This window comes from Oncorhynchus keta, chromosome 8 (assembly GCF_023373465.1).
Source record: "Oncorhynchus keta strain PuntledgeMale-10-30-2019 chromosome 8, Oket_V2, whole genome shotgun sequence".
In the NCBI taxonomy this organism is placed as follows: domain Eukaryota; kingdom Metazoa; phylum Chordata; class Actinopteri; order Salmoniformes; family Salmonidae; genus Oncorhynchus; species Oncorhynchus keta.
This window is the reverse complement of record NC_068428.1, coordinates 45,100,998-45,110,852: the sequence shown is the minus strand read 5'-3', so window position 1 is coordinate 45,110,852 and position 9,855 is coordinate 45,100,998. Positions and strand designations below refer to the sequence as shown.

Below are 9,855 nucleotides of genomic sequence, written 5' to 3'. Positions count from 1 at the left end.
GCTCTCTGAGCTCCACCACGTCTCTCTCCAGCTCTCTGAGCTCCACCACGTCTCTCTCCAGCTCTCTGAGCTCTACCACGTCTCTCTCCAGCTCTCTGAGCTCCACCACATCTCTCTCCAGCTCTCTGAGCTCTACCACGTCTCTCTCCAGCTCTCTGAGCCCCACCACGTCTCTCTCCAGCTCTCTGAGCTCCACCACGTCTCTCTCCAGCTCTCTGAGCTCCACCACGTCTCTCTCCAGCTCTCTGAGCTCCACCACGTCTCTCTCCAGCTCTCTGAGCTCCACCACGTCTCTCTCCAGCTCTCTGAGCTCCACCATGTCTCTCTCCAGCTCTCTGAGCTCCACCATGTCTCTCTCCAGCTCTCTGAGCTCCACCATGTCTCTCTCCAGCTCTCTGAGCTCCACCATGTCTCTCTCCAGCTCTCTGAGCTCCACCATGTCTCTCTCCAGCTCTGTGAATGTATCCCTCTCAGTGATGTAGGAGCAGTGCATTGTGGGACCTGGGTGTGTTCAATGGTGGGGAGGGGGGCTGGAGGGGGGGGACTATTCAATTCAATTCAAGGGCTTTATTGGCATGGGAAACATGTGTTAACATTGCCAAAGCAAGTGAGGTAGATAATATATGAAGTGAAATAAACAATAAAAATTAACAGTAAACATTACACATACAGAAGTTTCAAAACAATAAAGACATTACAAATGTCATATTATATATTTATACACAGTGTTTTAACAATGTACAAATGGTTAAAGGACACAAGATAAAATAAATAAGCATAAATATGGGTTGTATTTACAATGGTGTGTGTTCTTCACTGGTTGCCCTTTTCTATCCTCGTCTGCAGGACAGTTTGAAGAGGTGCGATCAGACTCATTCAGGGTGGAGGAGTCGTTACAGAGGGAAACTCTTTCTGTCTCTTTGATCCCATAAAAAGTCCTGCTGGAACTGCATGACGAGACCCTGCACCATTTACTGTCCAAGACTTGTAGATGTTAACAGATCTCTCCTGCCGTTGTTAGGCTCAATAGTATTCACACCTCTCACTTCACACTTCCTTGCTAATTGAAGTTGCAGCCAAGCCTCTGTCCTAGCAGCTTGGTAGCTTAGTAGCCTTGTTTATTGTTTATTTATATGACACATTTACCTAGAGACTATTATCTTTACTTTTTGGCTTCAGAAGTAGGTTCAGACTGAACATGACTCAGTTTTGTGTTGGATGGTATTTCCAGGTTTCCTCTGTGTTTCTTCTGCAGGTTTTGGTTTGTGAGATGTTTTTTCTTGATAGTCCTTGACAGTAATAGTCCAATCAGGTCATTTTGTCCAAAATCAAGGTTTTAGGTAATGGAATGTTGAGGTGAGTATCCTGTATAAGTCATTGCAAAAAAAGGTATGTTTGTCTAAATAATGGGTTCCTAAGTTGCAGAACAATTCAGGAGCCCATGAGCTCCCTCCTTCCCTCCCTCCCTCCCTCCCTCCCTCCCCTTAATTCTGGCAGGGGCTTGAGCGTCTTGGTTGCCAGCCAGCTCAGAGCAGACAATGGCACTGTTCCTCAGGGCCGACAGAGACTAATATTGAGGGAATTAAACCAAGTATTAGAAACTGAGAGTGGTTAACCCCTGAAGACCTAGTGGCTGTGTGGTGCCTTACAGCCTCTAACCCGCTGTAAATCTCAGTCTACGACAATAGGCCTGTCACAACATCAGAGCCTCTAACCCTCTATAAGCCTCATCTACATCAATAGGCCTATCACATCAGAGCCTGTAGCAGCCTTAATTATTAAGCTTCATATGACACAATTACATAAAGATTATTGTATTTTATGAGATGTACTGGTCTAGTGTTTACTAGATGTACTGGTCTGTTTACTAGTTGTACTGGTCTGTTTACCAGATGTACTGATCTAGTGTTTACTAGATGTACTGGTCTAGTGTTTACTAGATGTACTGGTCTGTTTACTAGTTGTACTGGTCTGTTTACCAGATGTACTGATCTAGTGTTTACTAGATGTACTGGTCTAGTGTTTACTAGATGTACTGGTCTAGTGTTTACTAGATGTACTGGTATAGTGTTTACTAGATGTACTGGTCTAGTGTTTACTAGATGTACTGGTCTAGTGTTTACTAGATGTACTGGTATAGTGTTTACTAGATGTACTGGTATAGTGTTTACTAGATGTACTGGTCTAGTGTTTACTAGATGTACTGGTCTAGTGTTTACTATATGTACTGGTCTAGTGTTTACTAGATGTACTGGTATAGTGTTTACTAGATGTACTGGTCTTGTGTTTACAATATAAATATAGGACAAAACACACATCACAACAAGAGAGACAACACAACACTACATAAAGAGACACCTACGAGAACAACATAGCAAGGCAGCAACACATGACAACACAGCATGGTAGCAACACAACAAGACAACAACATGGTAGCAACACAACATGGTAGCAGCACAAAACATGGTACAAACATTATTGGGCACAGACAACAGCACAAAGGGAGAGAAGGTGGAGGTAGAGTTTAATTGGTTCCATTGTTCCCGGCAAGCACAATATAGCACAGCTAAAGTATTTGGGGAAAAAATTAAAATACAATTTGTATCCCCGGTGTGCTGGTCATCCGACCTGGCAGTGGTCCCCTTGAACAAAGCAATAAGCTCAGCATCAGTCTATTGGAGGTGCCCAAAAAAGCGAAGGTAGCCTGCCTAAATGACTACTGCCCCGTGGCACTCATGTCTGTAGCCATGAAGTGCTTTGAAAGGCTGGTCATGGCTCACATCAACAGCATCATCCCAGAAACTGATTCACATACCGCCCCAACAGATCCACAGATGGCGCAATCTCAATCGCACTCCACACTGCCCTTTCCTACCTGGACAAAAGGGACACCTATGTGAGAATGATGTTCATTGACTACAGCTCAGCGTTCAACACCATAGTTCCCTCAAAGCTCATCGATAAGCTAAGGACCCCGGGACTAAACACCTCCCTCTGCAACTGGATCCTGGACTTCCTGACGGGCTGACCCCCAGGTGATAAGGGTAGGCAACAACACCCTCAGCACCGGTGCCCCTCAGGGGTGCATGCTCAGCCCTCTCCTATACTCCCTGTTCACCCATGACTGAGTGGCCATGCACGCCACCAACTCAATCATCAAGTTTGCAGATGACACTACAGTCCTGGGATGTTTACCAACAACGATGAGATGGCCTACAGGGAGGAGGTGAGGGCCCTCGGAGTGTGGTGTCAGGAAAACAACCTCACATCAACAAAACAAAGGAGATGATCGTGGACTTCAGGAAACAGCAGAGGGAGCATCCCTCCACATCAGTAGTGGAGAAAGTGGAAAGTTTCTTTTTATTATTATTTATTTATTTATTTATTTTTTACCTCTTTTTCACCCCAATTGTTTAGTATCTTATCTCATCGCTACAACTCCCGTACGGGCTCGGGAGAGACCTAGGTTGAAAGTCATGCGTCCTCCGATACACAACCCAACCAAGCCGCACTGCTTCTTAACACAGCGCGCATCCAACCCGGAAGCCAGCCGCACCAATGTGTCGGAGGAAACACCGTGCACCTGGCGACCTTGGTTAGCGCGCACTGCGCCCGGCCCGCCACAGGAGTCGCTGGTGCGCGATGAGACAAGTGTATCCCTACCGGCCAAACCCTCCCTAACAACGCTAAGCCAATTGTGCATCGCCCCACGGACCTCCCGGGTTGCGGCCGGTTACGACAGAGCCTGGGTGCGAACCCAGAGTCTCTGGTGGCACAGCTGGCGCTGCAGTACAGCGCCCTTAACCACTGCGCCACCCGGGAGGTGAAAGTGGGAAGTTTCAGCACAGACAAACTGAAATGGTAGACAGTGTGGTGAAGAAGGCACAACAGCGCCTCTTCAACCTCAGGAAGCTGAAGAAATTTGGCTTGTCACCTAAAACCCTCACAAACTTTTAGAGATGCACAATTGAGAGCATCCTGTCGGGCTGTATCACCGCCTGGTACAGCAACGGCACCACACTCAACCGCAGGGCTCTCCAGAGGGTGGTAGTGAGGTCTGCACAACGCATCACCGGCGGCAAACTACCTGCCCTCCAGGACACCTACCCGATGTCACAGGAAAGCCAAAAAGATCATCAAGGTCAACAACCACCGGAGCCACTGCCTGTTCACCCCACTACCATCCAGGCCAAGTCAGTACAGGTGCATCAAAGCGGGGACCAAGAGACTGCTTATATCTCAAGGCCATGAGACTGTTAAACAGCCATCAATCACTAACACAGAAAGGCTGCTGCCTACATACAAACTTGAATAATTTACCACTTTAATAAATGGATCACTAGTCACTTTAAATAATGCCTCTTTAATAATGTTTACATATCTTACATTAATCATCTCATATGTATACACTGTATTTGATACAATTTATTGCATCTTGCCTATGGTGCTCGGTCCTCGCTCATCCATATATTTATATGTACATATTCTTATTCATTCCTTTTAGATTTGTGTGTATTAAGTAGTTGTTGTGGGATTGTTAGAATACTTGTTAGATATTACTGCACGGTCGGAACTAGAAGCACCGGTATTTCGCTACACTCACATTAACATCTACAAACCATGTGCATGTGACCAATTACATTTAATTTGATTTGACACACCTCCAAGCTGTGTAAGGGCTATTTGACCAAGAAGGAGAGTGATGTAGTGCTGCATCAGATGTCCTGTCCTCCACAATGGGATCAGTTGGACCACAGAGTGAAAAAAAAGCAGCCAACATGTGCTCAGCATATGTGGGAACTTCAAAACTGTTGGAAAAGCATTGCAGGTGAAACTGGTTAATGGAAGACCAACATTGTGCAAAGCTGTCATCAAGGCAAATGATGGCTACTTTGAATAATCTCAAATGTAAAATATATTTTGATTTGTTTAACACTTTTTTGGTTACTAAATGATTCCATATGTGTTATTTCATAGTTTTGATATCTTCACTACTATTATACAATGTAGAAAACAGTCAAAATAAAGCAAATCCTTGGAATGAGTAGGGGTGGCGAAACTTTTGACTGGTTCTGTGTGTATTATTTAGTATTTGTAAAGACAAGATTAAATCATGAATAGTGTGATGGGTGACAATATTAACCCATCACTTGTGAATGATGTCCAGCTTGTGTAAGAATGGCAAGAAACGTTGATAAGGGGTAGCCTAGTGGTTAGAGTGGAGGGGCGGCAGGGTAGCCTAGTGGTTAGAGTGGAGGGGCGGCAGGGTAGCCTAGTGGTTAGAGTGGAGGGGCGGCAGGGTAGCCTAGTGGTTAGAGTGTAGAGGGGGCGGCAGGGTAGCCTAGTGGTTAGAGTGGAGGGGCGGCAGGGTAGCCTAGTGGTTAGAGTGGAGGTGCGGCAGGGTAGCCTAGTGGTTAGAGTGGAGGGGCGGCAGGGTAGCCTAGTGGTTAGAGTGGAGGGGCGGCAGGGTAGCCTAGTGGTTAGAGTGGAGGGGCGGCAGGGTAGCCTAGTGGTTAGAGTGTAGAGGGGGCAGGGTAGCCTAGTGGTTAAGGTGGGGGGCGGCAGGGTAGCCTAGTGGTTAGAGTGTAGAGGGGGCGGCAGGGTAGCCTAGTGGTTAGAGTGGAGGGGTGGCAGGGTAGCCTAGTGGTTAGAGTGGAGGTGTGGCAGGGTAGCCTAGTGGTTAGAGTGGAGGGGCGGCAGGGTAGCCTAGTGGTTAGAGTGGAGGGGCGGCAGGGTAGCCTAGTGCTTAGAGTGGAGGGGCGGCAGGGAAGCCGAGTGGTAAGAGTTGAGGGGCGGCAGGGTAGCCTAGTGGTTAGAGTGGAGGGGCGGCAGGGTAGCCTAGTGGTTAGAGGTGAGGGGCGGCAGGGTAACCTAGTGATTAGAGTGTTGGACTAGTAACCGGAAGGTTGCAAGTTCAAACCCCTGAGTTGACAAGGTACAAATCTGTCGTTATGCCCCTGAACAGGCAGTTAACCCACTGTTCCTAGGCCGTCGTTGAAAATAAGAATGTGTCCTTAACTGACTTGCCTAGTTAAATAAAGGTCAAATTAAAAAAATGAAAAATCACACCTCATGTAGTCTAGCCCATAGGCCTATATGGTTAGTATCACACCCCATGTAGTCTAGCCCATAGTCCTATAAGGTTAGTATCACACCTCATGTAGTCTAGTCCATAGTCCTATAAGGTTAGTATCACACCTCATGTAGTCTAGTCCATAGTCCTATATGGTTAGTATCACACCTCATGTAGTCTAGTCCATAGTCCTATAAGGTTAGTATCACACCTCATGTAGTCTAGTCCATAGTCCTATAAGGTTAGTATCACACCTCATGTAGTCTAGTCCATAGTCCTATAAGGTTAGTATCACACCTCATGTAGCCTAGTCCATAGTCCTATAAGGTTAGTATCACACCTCATGTAGCCTAGCCCATAGTCCTATATGGTTAGTATCACACCTCATGTAGTCTAGTCCATAGTCCTATAAGGTTAGTATCACACCTCATGTAGTCTAGCCCATAGTTTTAATAAGGTTAGTATCACACCTCTTGTAGCCTAGTCCATAGTCCTATATGTTTTAATAAGGTTAGTATCACACCTCATGTAGCCTAGTCCATAGTCCTATATGTTTTAATAAGGTTAGTATCACACCTCATGTAGCCTAGCCCATAGTCCTATAAGGTTAGTATAACACCTCATGTAGCCTAGCCCATAGTCCTATATGTTTTAATAAGGTTAGTATCACACCTCATGTAGCCTAGCCCATAGTCCTATAAGGTTAGTATAACACCTCATGTAGCCTAGCCCATAGTCCTATATGTTTTAATAAGGTTAGTATCACACCTCATGTAGCCCAGCCCATAGTCCTATATGTTTTAATAAGGTTAGTATCACACCTCATGTAGCCTAGTCCATAGTCCTATAAGGTTAGTATCACACCTCATGTAGCCTAGCCCATAGTCCTACATGTTTTAATAAGGTTAGTATCACACCATCAGCCTAGTCCATAGCCCATAGTATCACTATATGTTTTAATAAGGTTAGTATCACACCTCATGTAGCCTAGTCCATAGTCCTATAAGGTTAGTATCACACCTCATGTAGCCTAGTCCATAGTCCTATAAGGTTAGTATCACACCTCATGTAGCCTAGCCCATAGTCCTATAAGGTTAGTATCACACCTCATGTAGCCTAGCCCATAGTCCTATAAGGTTAGTATCACACCTCATGTAGCCTAGTCCATAGTCCTATAAGGTTAGTATCACACCTCATGTAGCCTAGTCCTTAGTCCTATAAGGTTAGTATCACACCTCATGTAGCCTAGCCCATAGTCCTATAAGGTTAGTATCACACCTCATGTAGCCTAGCCCATAGTCCTATATGTTTTAATAAGGTTAGTATCACACCTCATGTAGCCTAGTCCATAGTCCTATAAGGTTAGTATCACACCTCATGTAGCCTAGTCCATAGTCCTATAAGGTTAGTATCACACCTCATGTAGCCTAGTCCTTAGTCCTATAAGGTTAGTATCACACCTCATGTAGCCTAGCCCATAGTCCTATAAGGTTAGTATCACACCTCATGTAGCCTAGCCCATAGTCCTATATGTTTTAATAAGGTTAGTATCACACCTCATGTAGCCTAGCCCATAGTCCTATAAGGTTAGTATCACACCTCATGTAGCCTAGTCCTTAGTCCTATAAGGTTAGTATCACACCTCATGTCGCCAAGCCCATAGTCCTATAAGGTTAGTATCACACCTCATGTAGTCTAGCCCATAGTCCTATAAGGTTAGTATCACACCTCATGTAGCCTAGCCCATAGTCCTATATGTTTTAATAAGGTTAGTATCACACCTCATGTAGCCTAGCCCATAGTCCTATAAGGTTAGTATCACACCTCATGTAGCCTAGTCCTTAGTCCTATAAGGTTAGTATCACACCTCATGTAGTCTAGTCTAGCCCATAGTCCTATAAGGTTAGTATCACACCTCATGTAGCCTAGTCCATAGTCCTATATGTTTTAATAAGGTTAGTATCACACCTCATGTAGCCTAGCCCATAGTCCTATAAGGTTAGTATCACACCTCATGTAGTCTAGCCCATAGTCCTATATGTTTTTAAGTATCACACCTCATGTAGTCTAGTCCATAGTCCTATAAGGTTAGTATCACACCTCATGTAGTCTAGTCCATAGTCCTATAAGGTTAGTATCACACCTCATGTAGTCTAGCCCATAGTCCTATATGTTTTAATAAGGTTAGTATCACAAATAAAGTGGCCAAATAACTTCTTAAAATTAAGCACATTTATTTGCTTTACATCCGGTGTAGAGCCTAACTGGCATATACATAGGTGGCAAATGAGTTTCAAGTTTGTGGAAGATAATATTCACCATAAAAATGCACCTTTATAATAAAAGCATTACAGGCATAATTGCATTTGCGGTCACTTTCGAGAATGGTGTTTTCCCGCTAATTGACAGCATTTTTGGAACATTCGCTCTTCTGGCCAACTGTCGTGTGCTCATTGCTGCGCTTATGATGTGAAGAAATAGACAAATAGTTTATCAACATTTTAAGCTAAATGTTCTGATCTATTGCATCAGCCTCATTGCTTTTAAAATATGTTTTTATGCTAGTGGTTCTGTTCATTTGGGATCTATCGCATCCCACAACTGTCCATGACTATGTTTGGAATATTTATTTCTCGCACCAATAGAATATGTCAACTGTTGTACTGTGTGGGATAGTAGATTGACATAGGCTTGTGTTTTTGCTGTTCGTTAGGCCTACTCATCTTGTCAGCTGATGAAAAGTAAATGTGGACAATTCTTCCAACATCTTCAATGCGCGCCTCGGAATCGCTGATGTGTCTGTCTTCACTTGTAGCCTACTTCGGAACTGACATGTGAGAAGGGTCTGATCATGTGACGGGCCATTGGCCAATAAAAATTGAGATATCCAAGTGAGCCAAGTGAGTGAGAGATGCTTCAGCCAGGAGAAGGGAATTATAATGATTATATTCAGCCCAAGGGCCCAGCGGCTACTGGCCGCAAAAGGCATGGATTTTTTTAGGGGGCATTACAGCCACACAAGGCGGATAGCACTGGGAAATTTAAGGAATTATCAATTGCTTGTCAAATTGTGAATAAGAGACTGATGAAGTGTGTGCAGCCTGCGCAAAAAAAATCAAAAGTTGTGTAAATAACTCTAAAATAAACATATAGGAGGACCTGTTTATTTGTTAACCTCTCAACACAAAATAGCCACCTGTGTTCACTCCCTCAGAAATCGTTTGGAGAAAATATACTTTCTCTTTTATTCAGCTATGTTCAATTGTATTCTTCATACTATAAAATAATGGCACGGAATACTAAGCAAATCTTGTCTGCTAAATGAACTAGTGTAGCCCACAGCCATACAGCATAGCCAGATCAGCACCATGTTTCTTTAGACCTGTCTAAAATAATAAATAATGGATTTATTGTGACGATGTAGGCTATATTACAATGGATTTATTAGACTTTTTGAAATGTGAAGGTCTGCATCAGTGGCTATGCATGGAAGTCAGGAGATGCTAAATGTGTTTATGTTAATTAATGGTCAATTACCCGCGAGACAAGCAGTTACTGTTTTGACAACCACCGGGTGACAAAATATCATGCCCGCCACAGCCCTCGGTGTGGATTTACAATCAGAGGTGTACAGTTACAATATAGAAGCGGGATAATCTTTGATTGATTCATTTGGGTCCCGATAGTAATTCCCCTGTTTCATGCTATGGCCATAAAATACTGTAAAGATGCAAGTTAACCTGTCCTTTACATTTTCAGTGTCTTGACACAACAGACTTCCT

General features: G+C 44.1%; 1 long non-coding RNA gene across 5 annotated transcripts; it reads right to left on the bottom strand.

The window, feature by feature from the left end:
- Positions 1 to 6,283: 6,283 nt before the first annotated feature.
- LOC127931508 (uncharacterized) lies at positions 6,284 to 8,075 on the bottom strand. Of its 5 annotated transcripts, none has more exons than XR_008141514.1 (3): positions 8,042 to 8,075; positions 7,137 to 7,222; positions 6,284 to 6,370 (listed from the first exon to the last, which is right to left on the bottom strand). It is a non-coding gene; the product is annotated as an uncharacterized LOC127931508 (long non-coding RNA). The 5 variants fall into 5 exon arrangements; XR_008141515.1 differs by lacking the exon at positions 8,042 to 8,075 and adding an exon at positions 7,855 to 7,888; XR_008141516.1 differs by lacking the exon at positions 8,042 to 8,075 and adding an exon at positions 7,630 to 7,663.
- Positions 8,076 to 9,855: the final 1,780 nt, after the last annotated feature.